The sequence below is a fragment of the Pezoporus flaviventris genome, unplaced genomic scaffold, assembly GCF_033815535.1.
Source record: "Pezoporus flaviventris isolate CSIRO_AGI_PZ_B2104156 unplaced genomic scaffold, CSIRO_AGI_Pfla_v1 ptg000015l, whole genome shotgun sequence".
Classification (NCBI taxonomy): Eukaryota; Metazoa; Chordata; class Aves; order Psittaciformes; family Psittacidae; genus Pezoporus; species Pezoporus flaviventris.
Window position 1 is genome coordinate 9,605,165 of NW_026892563.1, and position 22,785 is coordinate 9,627,949.

A 22,785-nucleotide genomic window follows, 5' to 3' on the forward strand; every position below is an offset into this window, starting at 1 on the left:
CCACTGAAAAAAAGGACACGGAAACAGGACACTTACTGAAGTAGCTTCTGTAACTTTCTGCTCAATGGAAGGCATTGCTGAAGTCTCTTTTTTTTTATGAAGACCTCCACCAAGTGACAGCTCAAAACCTTGAGCAGGAAGAGTTAGTAAAAGGCACACTTCTCTCTCTTCATTAAGGCTGCAATGATACTTTTGGAAAATAGCCCAGGGAGTGCTCCACTGGCTGATGAGAACCTGCATATCTCATCTTCCCTTGCAAAGCTTTCTCTTTAGATTTTGTTCTCCATTCTGCTCGCAGCACTGGTGTTGCTTATGAGTGAAATGTAAATAGCTATCCCACAGCAGCTATAGGTGTTTACTGAAAAATCGTTCTATTTCACACCACATTATTTCTTACTCAAAACCCTTTGGTTTAGCAAATTGCATTGATAGCCTAGTTTTCTGATATTTACTGGCAGATTAGATTAAGGTGAGGAGAAATAAAAGCTTGCAAGAGCACCCCATAATGCTGCGTGCAATGAAAGCAAACTAGGCTTTGTTCACTAGTTATTGAACTGAACACGTGTAATTTGTGCAAGTTCGTCACATCTGGAAGATGTTGTGGCTGTGTGAACCAGGATATCAGCAAATGTTTAAGTTCCTTGATATCTGGTGCATGGAGCTAGCACTTCCATATCCACAGAAGAAAACTGACTGGAAAACTGCTGTCCCAGAGTTGCCATAGCACTCTGGAAAGGGGCCATGAGTACTGCAAGTCATTCCTGATAATGCAGCCTGGAACCGCAGTTGGGTAATTCTTTATGGTGATGCAGGTGTTACTGATGGAGGTTGAAGTCACCAAAGAAATAATAGCAAGAATGCTTTACCTTCTTTTTAAACAGGCCGCAGATTTCTGTAATCCTGATTTATAAAGCTTTGGGTTCATGTGGTTTGCTACAGATCACAAAGGGTGTTTAATAAATACAGATTGGCATGGGGCAGTGCTACCAAAATACTTCCAGTCTGTAGGAGCAGCTACTCTCTATCCCAGCACAACATAAGGGCTGTGCAGTTTCTCAGAAATTCTCTTTGTACTTGGGTATCCTGGTTGGTAACGCTGCATCTGAGCTCTCAGGCTCTTCTGCAAATGGGTATTAGCCAGTCCTTTGACCAGTCCCCACAAACAACACTTAGAAGATGAAACTAAAAAACCACTTAATCCTGAAGCTGTTGTTTTAATACTTAATATTAAATCATGCCTTACATAATATATTCACCTGTGTATTCTGTTTTTGGTAATGATTCACACTGTTACAGAGACCAGTGTGTTATTCTGGTAATTACATACAAACAACGTACCCAAGCATTTCATTTCAAGTAGATCCCTTCAATGGCTTTTACTGAACAAGTCAAAGCATGATGTTGATGAGTATAACATGTAGCAAACTCAAATTAGCCTTCTAAGAAGTTGTATTTATATACTAACAAAGTTTACATAGTACCTCCTAAGTATGAACTTCCAGCATGAGCATCATTTGGAATACTACCAGCACTGTAGTTTCTTTAAAAATGCAACTCTAGGGATCTGAAGGTAACAAGTAATGTCACATTGCTATTGTGCATGAAATGCAAGTTTAGTGCTAAAATTTTACCTGTGAAAGCTGAGCAGATTTTGGTTGCATGCATCAGAATTTTCTGACAGTGATAAAATTAAATCAATTTTAAAGTCAGTTACAGCTGTGAAATAGAAGAGCTCTTAAGTATGCTCATGTGGCCTCCCTCTGTTTGCTGTACCAGTTTCAAAACCATATTTTAACATGTTAGGAAATATACATAAGTGCTAAATTAGTTTCCTTATCTTTATTACATGCCTATGTGAGCTCTTCAGGTGCTTGTGAATGCCTATGAGGGTAAATGGATCATTCCATTCATCTGGATGAATGAAGATGCTGGTTTGTTTGGTTACATTTGAAATTTTGAATATTTTATAATACTTGTAGCTTTTTGATAAATCTAGCTTACTTGAACCATTAAAAGCAATGGTCATAAAGCTTAAGAAGCAGCATATATAGCTGTGGGGAGAGCAGCTATGACAAGACAAGTAGGACAAGCTACATTGATAGGGGGCTCCCACCATAAGAAGGAAAGATGGATGCGGAGCTGTTGGAGCAAGTTCAGAGGAAGGCCATGAAAATGATCAGAAAGCTGGAGGATCCCTCCTATGAAGACAGGCTGAGAGAGCTGGGCTTGTTCAGACTAGAAAAGTCTCCAGGGAGACCTTAGAGCAGCTAAAGAGGGCCTATAAGAAATCTGGAGAGGGACTTTTCACAAGGGCAGGTAGGAATGGGACAAGGGGGAATGGCTTTAAACTGAAAGAGGGTAGATTTAGATTAGATATTAGGAAGAAATTCTTCACTATGAGGGTGGTGAGACAAAGGCACGGGTTTCCAGAGAAGCTGTGGCTGCCGCATCCCTGTTAAGTGTTCCAAGGCCAGGTTGGACAGGGCTTTGAACGACCTGGTCCAGTGACAAGTCATTAGAATTAGATGGTCTTTAAGGTCCCTCACAACCCAAATCAGTCTATGATTCTGAAAATGCCTTTTATTACACACTTCTCTACTCGTTCACCTTTTAGATGCTTCCCTCACCCAGTGCACAGGACACAGCTACTAGTTACTAAAGGTTGAAAAGTTGTAAAGCTGTAAATACCTTTCTCCCCGCTTTCAAGCCCCTTCTGAGAAACCACCGAGCCGCCTCCAGAGCTGCTACCTCCCAGCAAATAAAAACGAGGAGACGACAATAACCAGGAGGACTGCGCTCCCGCCGCGGGGTGCGCACCACTCCCCAGCCACATCGGGAGGGCAGACCCACTTCTCCCCACAGCGGGGATCCCAGACGGGCAGCCCCTCATCTCCATGCGCCTAGAGGAGCGGAGAGGAGCCGGTGTGGAAAGCCCCGGCCCGACCCTGCTCCGCGAGTGACTCCGCCCCACTCTCTGCACAGCGGGACCGCGGTGGCGTTCTTAGCTGCTGTCCCGCATCCCCAGCCCCGGCCGTTTCTCGCCGGCGAGAGGCGCTGGGGAGCGGCGGTGAGGCTTGCCCAGCAGCGGCCGGAGAGGTAAGGGGGACGCCCCAGGAGGGGAGGGGAAGGGAAGGGAAAGGAAAGAAAGAGGAGGAGGGCCACCCCCGGGCGCTTCCTGTCCTCCCGGGCGCAGTGGCAGCTCGTGGCCTGCGGGCGGGGAGCGGGGTGAGGCTGGGTGCCGTAGGGCTACACCTGCAGGCGTTAGGACGAGTCTGCCTGTACACACGTTCTGCTGTGTGTGTGCCTGCTCCCTGTCTGAGCCAGCAGTTGAGAGACTCGCGGCAGCGAGAGCGGGACGTCGCCTCCCTGCTCTACCGAGCTGCGGAGTTGACATCAGCAGCCCTCAGCCGCCGCGGCGGCGATGCAGCTGCTTGTGCGTGGTTTTCCTCTCCTGACGAGGTTCCTGGTAAGTCCCTCTTTCTTACAGGGTTTTCTTCCAGCACCCCTTCACGAGAGAAGAACTCGAGGGGGAGCAGATAGCGCAGTCCCGGTGGAGAGCGAGAGCCGCTACCGCGCTGGGCTTGTCCCGCCGGAGGGGCTGAGCTAGCCCGGGTCTGCCCCTCATCCCCCGAGAGGTGCTTCTGGCCTCGATAACCTGGCGGGAGGTGCCGGCATGTTCGATTAGGTTTTATTTTTTTTAATGCTTTTTTTACCCTACTTTACTCTGAAAATTGAAGGTGGTGGATCCCGCCCGTCAGTGATGCCGCGTGTGGTCACTGTGAGGTGGAAGGGATGGTAAGGACGGCTGCTCAACTGTCCGTCTCTGAAGAGGTGAGTGGCTCTGTGGTGCTCCAGTGAACATCAGCTTTTGTTGTATGCTGCCTTAATTTTTTTTTCCGTGTTTTTGCTTTAAAAAATATAGTCTACTTGTTACTAAATGCAATTATGTGTAACATTTCAGTATATGACTATACAAAGAAGCAAATGATGGAGACTGAGAACCACTCATATAAAGTAGTTTTGGTTACTAGGTAGTTACTGAAGTGCAGCTAGCCAATATGCATTTCAGCATACCAAGTGTGGAGTTACAGCACAGGGGAACAGTTAGTTGGGGATTCTGCACCCCAGAGTTACTGATTTTTGGAAAGCCTTGAGGGAGGTCGGGGTGATGAGCAGTCACAGAGGGAGTAGCCCTTTATGTGACTGAGAAGATAGAGGACCAGGTGGGGAGATTACCTATGAGGTGCACAAGGGTTACTGTTTTGCTGTATGAGCTTCAGGTGGGAGATTTGTGTGTGTGGGTGCAGCTCACTGCAGTAGATAAAATATTTAAGTGCCCTTTGCTGTAAAGCCACTCAGAGCATATATTGTCTTGGGCAGGTCTAAGAGAAAGAAGTGATTGGATCATTGCCTAGAAATGTCAAGGTGGGGAATGGGCCCTTTACTCAAGAGAGAAAAGTTTTAGCACCTTGCCGTGTTGGAAATTTGTAGTTGGACATCCTGAGACTAGAGGGTGCTGTTTTTTAAAATAACATCGCTCATTAGGCTAATAAGTTCTTAAAGTTTTTCATCATTAAAAAAAATTTTTTTTCTTTTTTTTTTTTTCCCTAAAGACAGGTCTGTTTTTAACAGGACTTAGTATGGGGAAATCTTATGGACTATAGGTAAGGGAGGCTGAAACAGGTAATCACAATGAAATCTGATTGCATCTATTAAGAGTAGGAAAGCTGTGTCGTCTCTGAGAGTTCACTTTCCATGTATCCTCTCTTTCTATCTCTTTGCTGCCCTAAATTTCTTAATGAAAAAGGCTCTGTAATATTGAGAGCAGTGCTGAGGAGAAGGACTTGGGGCCTTGATAGATGAGAAGCTCAACGTGAGCCAGCAGTGTGTACTTGCAGCCCAGAAAGCCAAACGTATCCTGGGCTGCATCAAAAGCAATGTGACCAGCAGAATGAAGGAGGTGATCCTGCCCCTCTATTCCTCTCTCGTTAGACTCCACCTGCAGTACTATGTTCAGCTCTGAGCTCCCAACACAAGAGGCACATGAGCATTGGAGTGAGTCCAGAGGAGAGCCACGAAGATGATCAGAGGGCTGGAGCACCTCTCCTATAAAGACAGGCTGAGAGGGCTGGGCTTGTTAAGCCTGGAGAAGAGAAGGCTCTGGGGAGACCTTACAGCACTCTCCCAGTACCTAAAGGAGGCCTACAAGAAGTTTGGAGAGAGACTTTTAAGAAGGCAGGTAGTGACGGGACAGGAGGAAAATGGCTTTAAACTGAAAGAGGGGAGATCTAGATCATATATAAGGAAGAAATTCTTCACTATCAGAGTGGTGAGGCACTGGCACACATTGCTCAGAGAAGCTGTGGCTGCCCCATCCCTGTAAGTGTTCCAAGGCCAGGTTGCATGGAGCTTTGAGCAACCTGGTGTATGGGAAGGTGTCCCTGCCTATGGCATGGGGATTGGAACTGTGTGATCTTTAAGGTTTCTTTCAGCCCAGGCTGCTCTATGATATGACTAGTTAGCTTTTGGCTATGTGTTTTTATGTCTATCTCTAATACAATTAATTCCCCAAATGCCATTAGATCCAGGGGTCTCTGTACTTCTGTTTTGCATCTAAGTGATTTTAATGAAGATCTGGAAGGTGAGAGTTACGATGAGGGCTGCTATTCATAGATCTGCGTAAGGTTTGAGGAATGTGATTTGTAAGGCTGGAGGTATGGGTATGGTTTCCAGTGCATTTAAACATTTGAAGCGATTTAACATGTTGACGTTTCTAATCTGTCTTCAGCACTATGTTTGCCCTTGAGAAATACTTCCTAGCATGAATTCATGGTAGTTGAAACCTTATGCTCTTTTGGGATGGAGAAATGCTTATTTAACTAAAGTTCATTGTGAATTTTGAATTCTAGTTGTATTTTTTAGAGTGGAAAAACAATAGGTATGAAGTATCTCATTAAACAATTTTCAGTGTGATGTTACAGTTGTTTGCCTATCTGTAAAACATGTTCTTATTACATAATGTTCTCTAAATCTCCTTATCAAGAGAGACTAAACCTGATTATTAACTACTGTCTGTTAGTAAAACATTTGGTCTTGTGGGGTAGGAGGGAGGAAGGAAATCCATTTGATAAAGTGACAGCTGAAGATAGCTGCAGTGCAGGATTACTCTGTGACTGAGCACTTTGTTTCCCATATTTGTTGTTCTTGCCTTGCCTAATTTACTCTGCCTTCCAATCAGACTTCCTTCCTATCAGGGATGAGTGTGCTGATGTGTTGTCCCAGAACCTGGAAACTTAGGAAAGCAGACTAGGTAGGAACAGCTGGAAGAGCAGACCTGGAGGAACAGTGCGGGTTTGAATTTGAGTCCAAGGGTAAGAGGTTTATTTGTGGTAGGCACAGGAAGCTGATATGTGCATGTTTCTTTTTGGATCTTTAGACTAGTTTTTCTCATCTACTTATATAGAAGGACCATATAAACATATATACGCAATGTATACCAGTGCACATAACATATATATAATATACACCAGTGAAGCTTTCTGCCTTCTTCCTGTTCCAAACAGCCTGGCTCTGCTGTAAAAAAAAAACAAACAAAAACAAACAAAAAAAAAAACCAACCCCAACAAAACAAAACCATCTTTTTAAGCTTGGATCTTGGTCTGGGTGTGATTGAGTGGCCCCATTCTGTGTGGCTTTCTGTATGCTGAGGCACAGCTCCAGAGCAGTCAATTGCTTGGGAGCTGAATGGGTCTGGTTTTTTATCTTTACCTCAGCCTGCACTGGAATTTCTTCATAATTCGATTACCCTAATCTGTACCTTTTTATTTGCACTGTAACTTTTCCCTTGGTATGCTTTTTGTATTGCTTAGAAACATAAATGGATATCAGAAAAGAAACAAAATTCAGTTGCGGTTTGTACTCTGTTCTGCAAATGAGTATTAACAATTTCCTTAAATGAGCATTTTATTTATTTATTTGAGACAGTTGTTCTGTGTCTTCACTTCAGTGCATCTTGTTGGTGACATACAAGTTCTCTTTCAGTAGCTCTGGTTTGGTTCCAGATGAATTTATCATTGCTTTGTTTGTGAAGTACTACCCCTCACCACAGCCACTTCATGTGAGAAAGACTGCATTTAGGTGTAATTGCATTATGTGTTGGGATAACTTGTAATCTAAAGGGAGCTGAATTTATTAGTGTCTCTCCAATGGGTCTCTGGATTAGAACATTTGGATTAATACCTTTTTACCTGTACAGCCTAGCAAGCTGTGGAGGTAACAATTGTCAGCAGATGGGCTGAAAACATGTCCACAGCATAATGTCCCCAGGTTTTTCTATGACTTATTACAGTGATGGGGACAATGCAGGAATTGTATACAGCACCAATGCATTTACAGGGGTTGAACAGGAGAGTGAAACTTGAAGGAAATATGGTTTGTTTCGTTTTTCTATATGTATGCCATGGAACTTGTGGAGTATTTCTGAATACTGTGGAAGCAAATGTCCATGACCACAGGAAAGTTTTTTCTAAGGATTCTGCTATTAGACAGACTTTTGGGAGAAAGCACTGTTTGAAAGCAAGCCATTTGTCATTTGGAGATGGTATTTTTCATTTTATGTTACAGCATGGCACAGCTGATGGCTTTTTGATCAGTTGTATATAAGTTGAATCTGAGCTTGTTGCCTTACTTCTGGAGGCATTGCAGAGCTGTAGAAAATGTCAGGCTTGGGAGGAGATGTACTTAATATTGTTCCTAAAAGCCTCATTCCTTTTCCTGAACCTTTACACAAAATCCCTACTGCCTGATGGGTTGGGGAAGACAAAAATGGAGGAAATGAGGAACTGAATTCCCATTCTCTCAATATTAAACCTGCTTAAGATAATAAATAGGCTAATGATGACAAGAATGACAGGTGTTTATACACACGTGACTTCAGAAGACTAAGAGAAACATGCCAAACATTCAATTAAATAGTGATACTGTGTAGGAATTTAACATCCATTCACTATAGGGATTAGGGCAGCAGTAGTACTAACCGAATTGAGAGAGTTGGGGTTCAGCATGGAGAAGACTCTGGGGAGACCTTATTGCGGCCTTTTGGTTCTTAAAAGGGGTCTATAAGAAAGATGGGGAGAGACATTTTAGCAGGCCCTGTTAAGATAGGATGAGGGGTAATGGTTTTAAACTAAGAGAGGGGTGATTCAGGCTGTATGTGAGGAAGAAATTTTTTACAGTGAGGTGGCAAAACACTGGCACAGGCTGCCCAGCGAGGTGGTAGATGCACCATCCCTGGAGACGTTAAAGGCCAGGCTGGATGTGGTTCTGAGCAACCTGATCTGGTTGAAGATGTCCCTGCTCATTGCAGGGGGTTGAACTAGATGACGTTTGAAGGTCTCTTCCAACCCAAACTGTTCTATGATTCTGGAGCATGTTAACATGGACAGGCGAGAGCATGAGAGTTATGTTGTGAATGGGGAAGTTTCATCTTATGTAAAGTAATCCGGAAGACTGAAATATGAAGAAAGTAAGTATTCTTGAAACACGGATTTGAAACATATTTGGGTTTTACATTGGAGATTCATAGTAAAAAATTGCAGTACAGCTGCCTGCGGTGAAATGTTGCATTGCGTAAGGTGCTTTTCCTAACAGCTTTTTCTACACCAGCTGTTGTTTCTGTATCATTTTTCACAGTTGCCAGCTATAAAACAGCTGCTTTGACTTTTGTCATGCTCTGGAGTTAAAGTACAAATACATATTTCTTTCCAGGAGTATTTCTATACCTTTGCTCTGCAGGTACATTTTAAGTAGATGTAGGGAAAGTCTAATTCCCTTAAGTAGGGAAAATACCTATTAACTGTTGGCATCTTTATCCAGATTAGAGCCCTCTTCATGGTTATTACCAATGCTACGTTTTAGGGGGGAGCAAAATAATGAAGCTGTAGCTAAGTTTTTAATGGGACTGTTGTTTTTAACCCTCTCTAGTTTTAGAACCCTCACTGTCCGAACAATATGGATAATCAGGATGCAGTTAGGAGAAGAAAAACAGTGTACTGGAGCATAATGATTTATTAGTTAAGACTGAAAACTATTAAGGGAGAAAGCTGTACCTCCTTGTATTTTTTTCCTGTTTCTTCTGTGAAATGATTATGGCAGCAAAGAAAGGTGGAGAAGTATGAGTAACCTGTGTAAACACAAGTGTCATCTGGCAAGTGCTGGTGTGAGTAAGGAGTGTTCTGAAAGATGGGTGTGAGGGATTCTGCATGCCATAGTGCTGCTGGTATGTTTGTAAGCCATGTGCTTTCATTAGCATATGCTTGTCCGGCTTTGGCCTCTCTAAGTGCAGAACTTGATTAGAGGCCAATTAGATGAATTTACCTATGTATTCTCCCAGTATTTGGGCCATCAGCATTTTACACTAGAAATAATATTCCTTTGGATTTTCCCAAATGTCTTTAGGCAGGGGTTTGTTCTGGTTATAATTGTGAGAATCTTTAAGGAAAATGTGTAAACAATATCGTCCATGAATAGGTACAAGTCCCTCTTGATCAAACTTTTTCGTAAGATACCCGTTTTTATGGGACGATCTCTGGTTTGGCAGGAATTTGCAGTTTGCTCTGAAATCACTTTAAACCATGATCTTGCTGATGAAATTTCATTTCTATTGTGGAAGGGAGCAAATGTCAAAATGATTTGTGGGATATGAGTTTTTAAAGTGCACATTCTCAATTAAGTGTTAAAATAATCGATTTAATATTGTTTATATCCAAATTAATCATAAGTGAGCTCATAATTTCAATTTTGTATGAACATTTTAATATTAGCTTGCCACACCATTTTTCCAACTATGAGAAGACTGTGTTTGGAAGTAAAAGCAATTAAGCATTCAGCTTCAGGCTTAGCAAAGGGCATGAACCATTGATACCTGCAAAAGCCTTCTTACTAGTTTTGATGATGGCCACAGGTATTTCCAGTGTATTTTTTCAGAGTAAACTTCGGTATTGAGGAAAACCAGGGAAAATCAATGTTCTAAAGGATTTGAGTTCACTCTCAATATCCTTCAGCTTCCAGTGAGATTACAGACGGTTTTAGTTGACCATCTGTAGTGGTGATTATAGATGGTCATCTACAGTAGCCTGGGCAATGCCAACCCACTGTCCATGCACACCCCTGGATGGAATCATGCTTATGCTTTGTACAGTGTTCCGGTAAGAGTGTCTTTCTTGGGTGAGAAGAGGAAACTTAGTTCCAGTTCACCTGCCTGTGTGAATCCAGTAGTAAAACTTATGAATCAGTCACAAGGTACTGTTTTTTAAGTTCATCGCTTTTCAGAAAGAAGTTAAGCCTTGGGCTTATTTAGAAACATTTGGTGCTTTTACATCTCTGGTTCTAAGGAATTGGTGTAGCACTGTTTCCTGAACAGTTTGCCACCTTCTGAAGATTGCTCTTTTTCTCTGTTGGCTCTGATGAGATTGATCTACATCAGTGTGATTACTAGAGACAGATTAATTTCATTAATTTTAAACATACTGCGGATCAATTCAGAGACTCGCTACATCCATAAAAAATACATAGCAATAGCACAAGTAATGTTTTATTAGCCTGGTCTTTCTTCCTTTAATTGAAAAAGTAATGTTAGAAAAGCAGCAACTTTTTCTTAACCTTAAATCTGGGCAGTGTCATATCTCATTTGATACCAAAACCACAGCCATCAGACAATACAGCATAGATTGCAGGTTTGTCTGGGGAGTTTGTGTGTTAACTTGTATCCCTATTAGGCAAACAGCTGATCTTAAATTTGAACCCCCATAATTAAAAATAGAACTTTACACAGTCTGTTTATGGTGGAACAGTTTAGTGTAAGTACTTGTGGGTTTTATGGCCCCATACTCAAAAGCCGGAAGAAATCAAGGTCTTATCTGATACTCTTTGTCTTCTTATGTTATACAGTCTTTCCAAGTCTGCTCTGAAGTAGGCAATACCTGATGTGTAAACTTCCACTTTTTTGAAACTGCCTTTATTTTTGAAATTATCAAAAAAAAAGCGAGCCTTTTTTTACCTTCTGGTTCTTGTTAATGATGAGGTAACCAGGCTGATGTTTTCCACTGTGATGTTTCAGAAGGAGAGGAATAGCAAGAGGAGCACAATAACTGCCCTGCTTATTGTCTGGAATAGAGTTAATTTTCTTCCTAGGGGCTGGTACAATGCTGTGTTTTTTGAATTTGGTGTGAGAATAGGGTTGATAACACACCAGTGTTCTAGCTGTCGCTGAGTAGTGCTTACTCTAAATCAAGGACTTTTCAGTCTCTCATGCCCTGCCAGTGAAGAGGGGCACAGGAGGCTGGGAGGAAGCACAGACTGGACAGCTGACCTGAACTAGCCACAGCATGTAATGCTCAGTATAGAAACTGAGGGAAGTTGGCTGGGAGCTGCTGATCACTGCTTGGGGGCAGGCTGGGCATCAATCTGTGGTGGCAATTGCATTGTGCACCACTTAGGTTGTTTGGGTGTTATTCCTCTCTCTTTTTTTTTTTTTTTTTATTATCTATCTGCTATTAGTAGTTTTTACCTTATTTCAGTTATTAAGCTGCTCTTAACCCCCAGCTTTCAACTTTTTCCAGTTATCTTCCCTATCCCACTGGGGTAAGCAGTGGGGAGTGGGCAGGTGGCTGTGTGGTATGTAGTTACCAGCTGGGGTTAAACCAGGACAATAATGTTTCATCACGTGGTAGCCTCATGTAACTGGGAATGTGACATTGTTTTGTTGATGGGGAATTCACATTACAAAAATAACTGGTGTTAATACAGGGATCACTAACTGGAGTGGAGTTGCTTGTGTTACTGTCGTCACTGGTTTTACAGTGGAGATGCTTTTCACTTGGGGAAGTGCAAGCTGAAGGCAGAGGAAAAATGACAGTGGTTTTCCTCTTTTGGGTTCAGAGTTCTGTGTCCCTCCTGTTGCTTCATTGCATCAGGTGAAAATGCAGTGATGGTCAGCAGAGAACACGCTGGGGTCTATTGCATGCCCTCGGGCAGCTGAATCATATCACTTTGACTTCAGAGGGAGAAAACAAGCATGAAATGGGTCAAGACGTAAGACAATCAGAAGTTCAACATCAGAGTTTAACTGTAGCCTGTATAGTATGAAAGCTGTAGCTTTATCCAAGAAAAAATAATACATATATGTACATATGCATAGAAAACTCTCTCAAGTTGATTCACAAACAGAATTTTTTGTTAGATAACAATGCAAAGGTGTTCAGTTATGCTTGAGGATGGCAATGAAGCAATGCTCAGCTATTAATGCATAAATCATATGAGAGAAGGCTGAAAGCTTTCTTTCCATTACTGCAAATATTCTTGAGCCTTTCAGTCAGTGTAAGGTGCCCCATTGTTATCTTGGCACTTTTTTGATTGTTTGCTGGGTAAGACCTGTAAATCATAAAGGATAAAATACATAGCAAGTATTCTTTTTTCAGCATTGTTAGCATGTTCTTGGAAAGCATTTTGGGAAGGAAAGCCCTAAAAATACATATATGAGGTCTTAAAAGTGTTATGTTTGTGTTCCTAGGGATAAATGGTTCTGGCATCCTTTTATACGATTGTAAAGAGCTTTCTTTTAATGCAATACTAACATACATACCTAAATAGCAGTGTTTAACTAAAAAAAAGCAGCAGCAAAAGAATTATGTAATATCCTGCCTCAAGGGGCAGGAGAGAGTAAGCAGGAGGCCAGTGACAATTAACAGTCTGTGTTTTGGGGTTTAGAAAGGGTTTCTTTTCGCCTTCCACTGCATTTGTTTAGTTTCGAAGGACCTTGTATACCTAAGAAGCTTGTGGTTCGTTATAAAAGCTACACAGCATAGACAGAAGCTTGCTGTTTTGAAAGAGTATTTTAAAATAAGACTGGAAAATACTTCCAATATTAAAGTGTCCTCCCTGTGGTACGATATTCTTTGTTTACTGGTGTATATGGATATGGTAAAAAGAAAATGGGCTGAGTGCATGGCTCCCTAAAATCAAGGAGAGTTTCAGCTGATCAGAGTCGGCATTCAGGCAAATGTTTCTGAATTAGCCAGCTGCCAGTTACTGTAATGAAATTTATGCATCCTTAAATTAAGGGATAATGACCATATTCTTTGCATTGACTATTAATACATTACAACTTTTCTATTATTATTTAAGGAATTCCACAGTGTTGATCCACCTGACTTATTATGGGTACACGTCTGGTTAATACTTGCTGCTGGGGTTTGAAGATGTTTGTTCATAAATACACAGCACAGTACAGTACAATTTTGGCTTTCTGCTTCTAGGTTTTGTTGCACTGCAACAGTATGCTTTTCAGTAGTAGAGGCTGACTTCTTCAACTGAAAGCCTATCATATAAAGAAATGTAAATGGAAGGTATGAGACAATGTATAGAAGCAGCTGAACAGTAATGATCATGATAGTGTCATAATGAAATGCTGTCCAGTACTTGATGTCCAGGATTCTCTAGAAATAAACAGAAGTTTTACCAACTATGCTTTTTAGCTGAAAAGGTGCCCAGTGATGCTGCCAGAGGAAGAGTATGCTGTAATGTGCCTAGGGATTGTGCTGGTTTATTGCAAATCTCTGGCTACCTGAGGAGACCTTTTTTTCCCCCTCTAACCATTGTAATAAAACATTGCATTGAAACGTTGAGTTTGAGGGAAACTAAGAATGGAGCTTCACCAAATTGAACTCAACTGAACAATATGAAGACAATTCTTTTACCTTCAACAAATCTGTATCTGTTTATATTAGCAGAAGAGCTGGATCCCTGTATTTAAAGCAGTTTAAACTGGGGGCTTTGTTCTTATGAAGGATTATGCCTAGTGCAGTGGATGGGGGGTAGTCCTTTTAGTGTCCTTCCAGACACAAATTTATATGGTTAAATTCCTCACACACATGGACACTCAACTTGTATATGCACACCCCTGTGCATCTGGAAATCTGCTGGAGGCTGGTAGGAGAACTGAAGGCTGGTAGTTCTCAGTCTTCTATGAAAACTCAAATCATGTGAAGCTGAGATTTGCAGATGTTCATAGGGGCAATTTTAATGACAAGCTTGAAAATCAAAGTAGGCTTTCCAGGGTTTGTGGTACTTTTGCATTGGAACAAAATCTGTATTGAATGGGCTTGAGTAGGTTTTATTCTAGAGCAAGTTTGAACAGAATGATTGTTGCAGTCACGATGGCTGAAACACAAAGAAATTAAGTGCCTGAAGCTCTAACAAAACCAGATAGTTTTTCACAGTTCTAATTATTTCACCCTTAAAGTCCTTTTTCCAACCCCCCATGTAGTAGTTCTTCACTCTTTTATTCTAGTATAGCACTAAGGACAGAGTGACTACTTCACCAAAATACTGTTATGCCTTCCCCACACTAAAAGGCTGTGAGAATGTACGTGTCTGGAGACCTCCTGGAGGGGAGAGGAAGCTGTGACCCCAAAAAAAGAAGAAAGTTTATACACTTACTGAAGGAGAGCAGTCAGCCAAGCTGAAAACAGCAGAATAGCATTTAAGGTTTACAGTCATTAACCATGATATTTTGCAATGAGGTTTCATGACCTGTGCTAGTGCAGTTCTTCATGTTGACTGAAAGCAACGCCTAAGGGTAACTCACATTAGGTAAAAAAAAAACCCCAAACAGACAAAGGGTCCAATGATGCTGGTGTTTCTGACTATGAAAGAACAGAAGGAATGGGACAAATATCAAATAATACTTTCATTTTCCTCCCCATGGTTCTTTATAACTAAATGGAACCAGTGCCCCATGCTTCCTCAGTTAAGTTTGAGTCTGGACTATGGCAATTAATAGACCTGATAGTAGTCTAAAAATCAAAGCAAGCTTTCTAAATTTTGTGAAATCTCCTGAATGGAGTTATTTCTATGTTGATACTCCAGTGTATTAGTCTTAGCTTTCAGCATCTTGCTCTCTAGATCCACTCATTCAATTAACTTTTAAACTGTTTGCAGTTATTGACTTAGACAAGAAAGTAATTAAATAAATTATTTGTTTTGGTGTGTAGTGTTACTTCTTTTTGCTAAGCAAATGGTTTCAGCTATTCCAGAAACATAAATTTCATGGCTTCAGGGATGACGCAGATGTTTATGAAGAAGTCTTGAAAGACCCTACCTTGTGGTAAGGGTGACAAGTAGTTTTTTATTTTTCCTCTAACCATTGTTACAAAACAATTTTGGATGGAATTAGTTAATTTGGATGTATTATAAGTGGCATAACCCACAATTCTTATAGATCAGGTTGCTCAGTATTTCTTGCACATAGGATATTTTTCATTTTGTATTGTATTTTATGGCTTTTTTTTTTTCTTTTAATTCCCCCAAATTGGGCCAAATTTGACCCTTGGGAAATTTCTGTCTTTATGTATTTAGTAGCTCTAGCGAGTCCTTATCAAACTTGTACTTTGACAAACATTCCATGGGTGAGATCATCTCCCATCCAGCTCCATGGTGATTAGCGAGAGACAGCCTCTCCTTGATCTGCCTACAATCCCAGCAAGATGCTAGTCTGGCCTGGTGAAGCAAATCACATTTTACTCGCTTGTATGCAAGTTTGTCCTTGGCCCAGGCTGTCTCCAAACCACTGCTTTCTCTTCTGATGTGGAGGCTTGCCTGTTGTCATGTCACAGGTACACATACCTCTGCCTTCAGCCATGAGATTGATGCTTCCTGTGCGCATCAGGTCATTTGGAAGGATTAGATCTGCACAAGGAAACTATACCTGGGGACTGGGCTTCCTAGTGGGTTACGACCAGCAGAGATGCTAAGTTGTGGTGCAGCACAGTAGGTTTTATCCTCCCCTATTATCTCATCTGCCAGGTGTGTGATGAGCTGTCCAGCCACATTTGTTCATGCAAGTTCCGAAACTGGGGGAAAGCACTTGTGTTGCTATGAAGGAGACGTAATAATAAGGGAGCCTAAGGTGGGAGTTAACTGAATCTTGTAGATGAGATTTGACAGGTCTGCATCTCTGATGGTAAAATCTTTCTCCAAAAAGATTTCTGATGTTGAGAAATTAGGTCATGGCTATAAAGAAGCAACTTAATTTCTTTTTGTGGGAGTTCATATTGTATTTGCATTCAAGCTACATGCAGAAAATGTGATTTTTTTTTTTTTTTTTTTTTTTTTTTAAGTGATATTGGAAGAATTGTGAGTGCATAAGCCTTGCATATGAGGCTTAACTTCAGTTTGGATTTTCATGAACATAATGGAGTGCATTTTGGGATAACTTTTTGTACCAATGCATGTGAAACTAAAAAAGCATTGTCCCCTAAGGTTTTCTGTAGTGCTCATAGCCCATTGCAGCAGCGGGACATTCAAATCCTATTGTAGCAAGAAAAAAGTAAAAATATATCACTACCACTCTTCATGCACACCAGCCCTGCAAAGTTTTTCATTTATTTTTGCAGCTGCTTGAACTTCAGTATCTTTATGCACTCAGCCCTTTGGTGTACTGCTGGCAGTGTTGAACTATATAGTCGAGATGGACCATCCACTCACTTTCCACAGATTAAGCATCATTACTGTAGTGTAATTAAAGTTTAAATGTATTTGGTTTTTAGTTTAACGAATTTACTGTGTAACATGGCCAAAATATATCAAAGTTAGCTTACTGTGTCTTGGTTATAAAGTTTGGTGCTCCAAAGATTGGTACCCTGTAATAGGACAATACGTTGCAACCTGCACCCCTTTTCTTTTCCCCTTGCTACACACCAAAGAAAGTGTCCAAGCCCTAATTTGATTCAAGGAAAGCTTAAAATTGTGTTGTTGTTTAGGAGAGTGGTGTTCCCTGCTTGAACACCACATATTTCCTTATGACAGAAGACCTCACTGAGGGTGTTATATGGAAAAAGCTCTGCATCCTGTGGTGTCTCTGCAAGTGTTTGAATTCATACTGTGTTTGACCTATGGACTGGCATAGCTGCACTGCAGAGTTGCGCTATCAAAGAGGCTGCTAAACAGTACTGAATTCAATTAGAAAGGTCTTCCATCTGCCATTCTGTATTGTTTTGAAATGTACTGTGCTTCCATTTTTAAGAGACTATTCAGTATTACCACAGGTAGTTTGTTTATAAATTTAAGAGGTAAGGGAGTGGAGGGAGAAAGGCTGTGATTCCTAAATGTATTTGTTAAGAAATAACTTAGTTTCTAGGGCTCATTATTTAAGAAGGGAAAGAACTGCCCTTTCTAAGGGTGATCTAATGTATTATCTCAGTAAAATCTTGAAGTTTTTTGTGTAATTGATTAAAGTATTAAAGACGATGTTGTCTCCAGATACTATTTTTAGCAAATAGTTAAAGTTATATTACCCTTACAGGGAGAGTGCAGGTTGATAAAAGGGATCAGGCTAGCCTCTGTTGCTGTTGGTGTTGGCCTGTAGATTTTGGGTTAAGTTTAAAACAGTCAAAGTAGGAAGTTCTGTAATCTGTTACTAAATACAATACCTGCAGATTGGAGGAGAGCATTTTATCTTTTTGATATGCTTTCAATAGCCTGGGGTGTGTTCTTTGTGAGGCTATGCTTTTTGTTCAGTAGGTTGTGTGTGGCAAAGACAAAACTATTTAATTTGTTAGTGTCTGGTTGTATTTTCTGCTTTCAAACAACAGTTTTAAACTTTATGTTATTAGCTGGATTTTACTGCTCCATCTTGTGCATTATACAGCCCTGATAACATTCACTCTAACTTAACTTTGGGGTTTTTTTGGCTTTGTTTTTTTTTTTTCTCTAAAAAAAAACCTCATAGAAAAGACAAAAAGCTTATAGAGAGATGAATTCCTTAATGTCTTCCAAGAAGATTTTTGTCTCGCAGCTGGAAAGACCATTTAGCTTCTGGGGCTGACTTTCTTAGTGTCTCTTGCTATCCTTTTGTTGGAAGCAATTAGTTTTACAATAGCGCTGCTGCTTTTAAACACATATTGCAGAGAGCCATTTCAGATTTTCAGTTAATTTAGGTGCTCTGTTGAATTTGAATATAGGAATGTAATCATGTTGCTTGTAACTGGTTTTCCAGTTCATCACTTTACTTGTATCACTATTGCTTTATATTAAACAGAACTATTGCTCTACAGTTCTACAGTGAAGGGTTCTCTGTAACAAGGTGAAGTATTTTATGCTTAAGGGCCTGACACTCAAAGGTGCTGTGAGTCCATAAATTTCTTTAAAATCATATGGAGTTATGGATGCTTGATGTACTTGAAAAATCAAGTTCTCTGTAACTGGATGGTCCAGCCACCAAGATATGTTAAATTACCAGTATGTTTCCCTTCCTGTCCTGTTGTTAACTTAAAGGATTTTGCTTTTCTGTATTCGGTCGTGAGAAAATGTGCCACAAATGAGGCATGGGTATATGCTGAATGGTGAAACTTGGAAGAGATTCTAGGCAGCTGCCATGCTATTATCTTTCCTGTGTCTTGAATGGATCAGGAATCCTGTGGAAAATAACATTTGTGGTTGTGTAGTTTTAAATTTTTCTCATATTGACAAATGGTAATTGACATGTTTCTAAGGTGTTACACAGTTGAAAGTCTGGTGTAGTATTAAAGGCTGTGCCTAAGACTTCATGGCTTATGAGGTTTGGTTTTGTTTCTTGAAGAATCCCAGGAATAATATTCACAACATAGCAACAATTGCCTAGGGGTTTTGTGCACCCATGCAAGCTTAGCTGCTGAGGGTTAGGTTAGTACTGATATTCACATGGGGTAAAGGCAGGAGTTACTATAGAACATTAACTTAGGATGATCAGAGAGTGTTTTTGTCAAGGTCTGTTTTGTTTATTCTTTATTTATTCTGGTTCCTGGAAAGATTACTTTAGGGACTTTAAATAAAAGAGGAAAAGATATGTGAGCATGCTGATTTGCAATAATGATAAAGGAAAGGATAAACATGTAGATAGAGTCAAAATCATGCACTTTTTTAAAACTGGGGATGCCCGTTCATCTGTCATAAAACAACAGGCTTCCGGTTCTGACAGATTCTTCCTCTGCAGTCTCTGAGGGGGCCCAAACTTATCAGTACTCAGTCTATAAATGGAAAAGTTTATTGGTGAGTGGTGTTTCAATATCAACGGACTGGGGTGGCATTTTTTCCAGATTTTCTTGGAAGATAAGGTAGTCTGCCCCAGACAAGATGCATGCGTGGATCCTTTTGAGAGTGCCTGCTATGCTGAAGAGCATGAGCTTTGTTCAACAGCAAGCTGATATACTAGTAAATGTGTGGAAAATAACAAAACGTATCCCAAAGCTCCCTGCTCTGAGTCAGTGATTGAATAGATAAATCTTATTAACCTTTCAATAGTCCCAAGCTAAAGCTGTTCTTATCACTCCTATAGACTCCCTGAGGACATCTATTAAACTATAGTTGCTGCACATGATATGTAAGGAGAAATGCTTAACCTGGGAATATTGTTTGATCTAGTGTTTTGTCATTGGAAAAAATGTAACTCTGTTACACTCATAAATTATTAACCAGGCTTCCACAAATGTATCCTTAGCTTCTAAAGCCTGTATTGGGAAATTAGAATTCCTGTCTTTATAGGTCAGGTTGTGATGGGCTGATTGCTGTAGGTTAGCAAGAGGCAGCAGCAGTGGCAAGAGATACTGCTATTAGCATGTCCTGACTATGTCCCCATCATCTTGGAGAGACATGCCCTCCAGGTGAGGGCACGCAGCTGCCATCCCTTCCATGCCTCTACTGTGTGCACTGGACCATCCCAGAGAGGACTTGTCCCTCTCTGAAAGATATTTTGTGGACATCGTACTGGAAGTGTGCATCAACTATGCTTTCCATCTCAAACCCAGGTCAGTGAGTAATATGACCTGCACGTAACGATGCATTTTGGTATTGTTTCAAGTGGCATAAACTGTATTGCAGATGCAATCAAAAGGCCAAAGCACTTGCTATACAGATTGCTGGAGTAAATCTTGGCCAAAAGGAGCCAGAAAGCTACTACAGAAAGGTCAAATTATGATTAATAACCTGTGAGTGCAGCTCTGAGAACAGTCTTCTGAGTAATTTCTGTTTTGCAATTTCACCTAAAAGCTAGTGTCCTATTAATATGTTGCCTGTGCCCAACACTTGTTCTTCTCAAACCTTAGAAGAATAGCTCTATGATGGCTAGAAAGTGTGGAAGTCGATTTCCAGGTTCTTGAACTCTTTTGCTTCTAGTGCCACTGGAATTACACATTTACGTGGAAAGAGAGAGAGAGGATTCAAATATGGTAGCAAAGTTCATCTGAAGTGAAGAGAAATGATTAAGGGTTTGCCTGTGTTGGAGCAGGAGCTGCTTCTTGAGGCTTCTGTGTCCACCTGCTGTTTGTTGAGCACCCACTAGTATTTTATTATGAAATAGCCTTGAAAGGTCATGGCCAAAAGGATGGATGAGAAAGCTAGTGATCCTTTTCTTACAGTTAGCATAAAGTAACATAGTATAGTATACATTAGGTAGCCTTTGTGTTTGGAAAATTCAGATTGCTAACAAAGACTGGTTGAGGCCTCAGGTTTCAGAAGGTATTTCTGCAATGGAAATCTCTATCTTCTGTCATGTCCTATAAAGTCATCTTTAGCGGTTACATCTGCTTCCTTCTAGTTTGGGGCACTTTCTATGCAGTGATCCGTTGTGCAGCTTTGAACTTCACTCCTCCAGCCTTGTGCCTGGCTGCTGCTTGCTAGCCACTGTTGAAAACTGTGATGCCAGATCTTTGATATTGTTTTTTATGCAAACCAGACTGAAGCCAGACAGTATGTTGAGCATTGGCAACTCCGACTTCATGTCTTTTTCTCAGGAGAGATACATCTGAGGCACTGAATGGGCTGTGCGGAGAGGGCAAAGATCTTTAAAATGGCAAAGAAAACCATCCCAGATGTTCCCTTTATATCACGAACAGTATTTGGGGGAAATCTGTTGTTGTTCTTTGCTTGTTAGACAGTATACTGTCTAAAAAGGATTCCAATCCTATGTGTGCTGCTTGTCAGGCAGTCTGTATAGGCTTTTGCTGAGTTGCTCACTGAATTCATTGGAGTCCTAGAAGATCAAGCAGCAGCATGCAGTTTGTTTCTCACTGAACTAAGCTGTGGTCCTCAGTCACAGATAATATGCATGGCTGCTCCCTGCAGACCTTGTGTTATTACTTTGAGCTGTCTTGTACAGACATTTATGTTACAAATCTCACCTGGGGAATCAGGGAAGCATCCACATATTCCACATATTACCTCCTCTGCCCTGCTGGAAGTGATCCTCAGCACTCTGGCAACTGATGCACAACCCAGTCTTCAAACAGACAGCAGCATGACCTGTGAAAGTCAGATCATGTTTTCTAACTAGATTTTTGTGTGTGTTGGTGTTGGTTGTTTTTTTTTTCCTGCCTGCCACAAGAATTTTGGAAACTGGTATGCTAACAGATGCAGGCTTCCCAGCATGTTCATTTTGAGGTAGACACACTGGGACAAAACACTGATGCATTTCATGGCAAGATTGAAGTAACCAATTAGCTTTATTTGCTGTTTGTAGAGAAAAACATTGTAGCATTGTATTTAATGAAAAACAAAACAAAGCAGCACTCCAAGCTCATCCTGCTTTCTGATTGTTTATATCCTCTAGTAGGTTCCTGGACAAGTGTCCTTCTGAAAAGCTCATTTTATACTGCACATGAGAAGCAAAATGCATTTGCTCATGTGTTTTGTATGCCTGCATATGAGGTAGTCATGCTGCATCCCCTTCACAATCAGTGGAGAGAAATGGATGCTGCTAGACAAGGATGCGCCTGATCTTTTTAAAACCTTCTCATGAAGATGAGGTGAGTCATGCCCTAGAAATGCCTGTTACTCTTTGTTGCTTATAGATTGGGTCCGGGATGACTAGGTCAAAATAAAAAAAAAAAAGAGAAATCAAAGAGGTCATAGAATAGAATCATAGGATGGTTTGAGTTGGAAGGGATCTTTAAAGGTCATCTTGTTCGGCATCTCTCTCCCACCCTCACCTCCTGCCCCAGGCAGATGAATCTCCTAAACATTTTTCATATCTCTATAGAGGGAAGCCATATAATGTATGATTATAATCCTCCTGTTTTATCATGCATTTTCTACTCGATGTCAGATGGAGCGATGGAGCTTCCTGTAATAGTGCTGCAGTACAGACCAGGTCCCCAGGCGCCTTGCCCTCAGTTACACGTGGTGATTGCTGCTCACAGCAGCCTCAAGTCCCAGTGAACAGAAGGCAGGGTGTTTAAGGAGGATGGAGATACGTTGTGACAAGATCATGGAGTAGCTGCTGTTGCTGACCAGCAACAGAGATGATAGCAGCTTTCAGGTGTCATGGCTATGCTAGTGCATTCCTGTCCCATGCATCCTGGTGTCAAATGCAGTCATGTCATGACATGATACATATTAATTTAACTTCTAAACTTGCTGCATTCATAATTGTAAGAAATGCTACTGGTTAGAAGGGTTAGGAAACTTTCTGGCGCTGCACTTGTTGGTTTTTCTAAGGGAACTCAGTATCAAGAAGCGATTTGTTGCTACAAAATGCCATGCCTATACTAATGTAGGGAAAGAATGCTACAAATTTTTAAAAGTAAACAGTTGATAAACTTTCTTCAACTTGTCTTGGTTAAATTTCATAACTGTGAGTCTTGGTTAAGTTCATAATTTATCTAGCTATCAAGCAGAGTGTAGGTAAGGTGATCATTAGAACATGGCTTACAACTGTGTATGAATCTGTTCTACTCTAGGTGTCTATTCACTGCCTTT

At 40.9% G+C, this 22,785-nt stretch overlaps 1 protein-coding gene across 1 annotated transcript in view; it reads left to right on the forward strand.

Moving 5' to 3' along the window:
- Positions 1-4,350: 4,350 nt before the first annotated feature.
- Positions 4,351-22,785, forward strand: part of SYTL5 (synaptotagmin like 5) — a 77,052-nt gene continuing 58,617 nt past the window's right edge. Inside the window, exons 1-2 of the mRNA XM_061453380.1 lie at positions 4,351-4,425; positions 21,641-21,833. The gene's annotated coding sequence lies outside the window, so the exon portion shown is untranslated. The remainder of the gene's footprint in view (positions 4,426-21,640; positions 21,834-22,785) is intronic.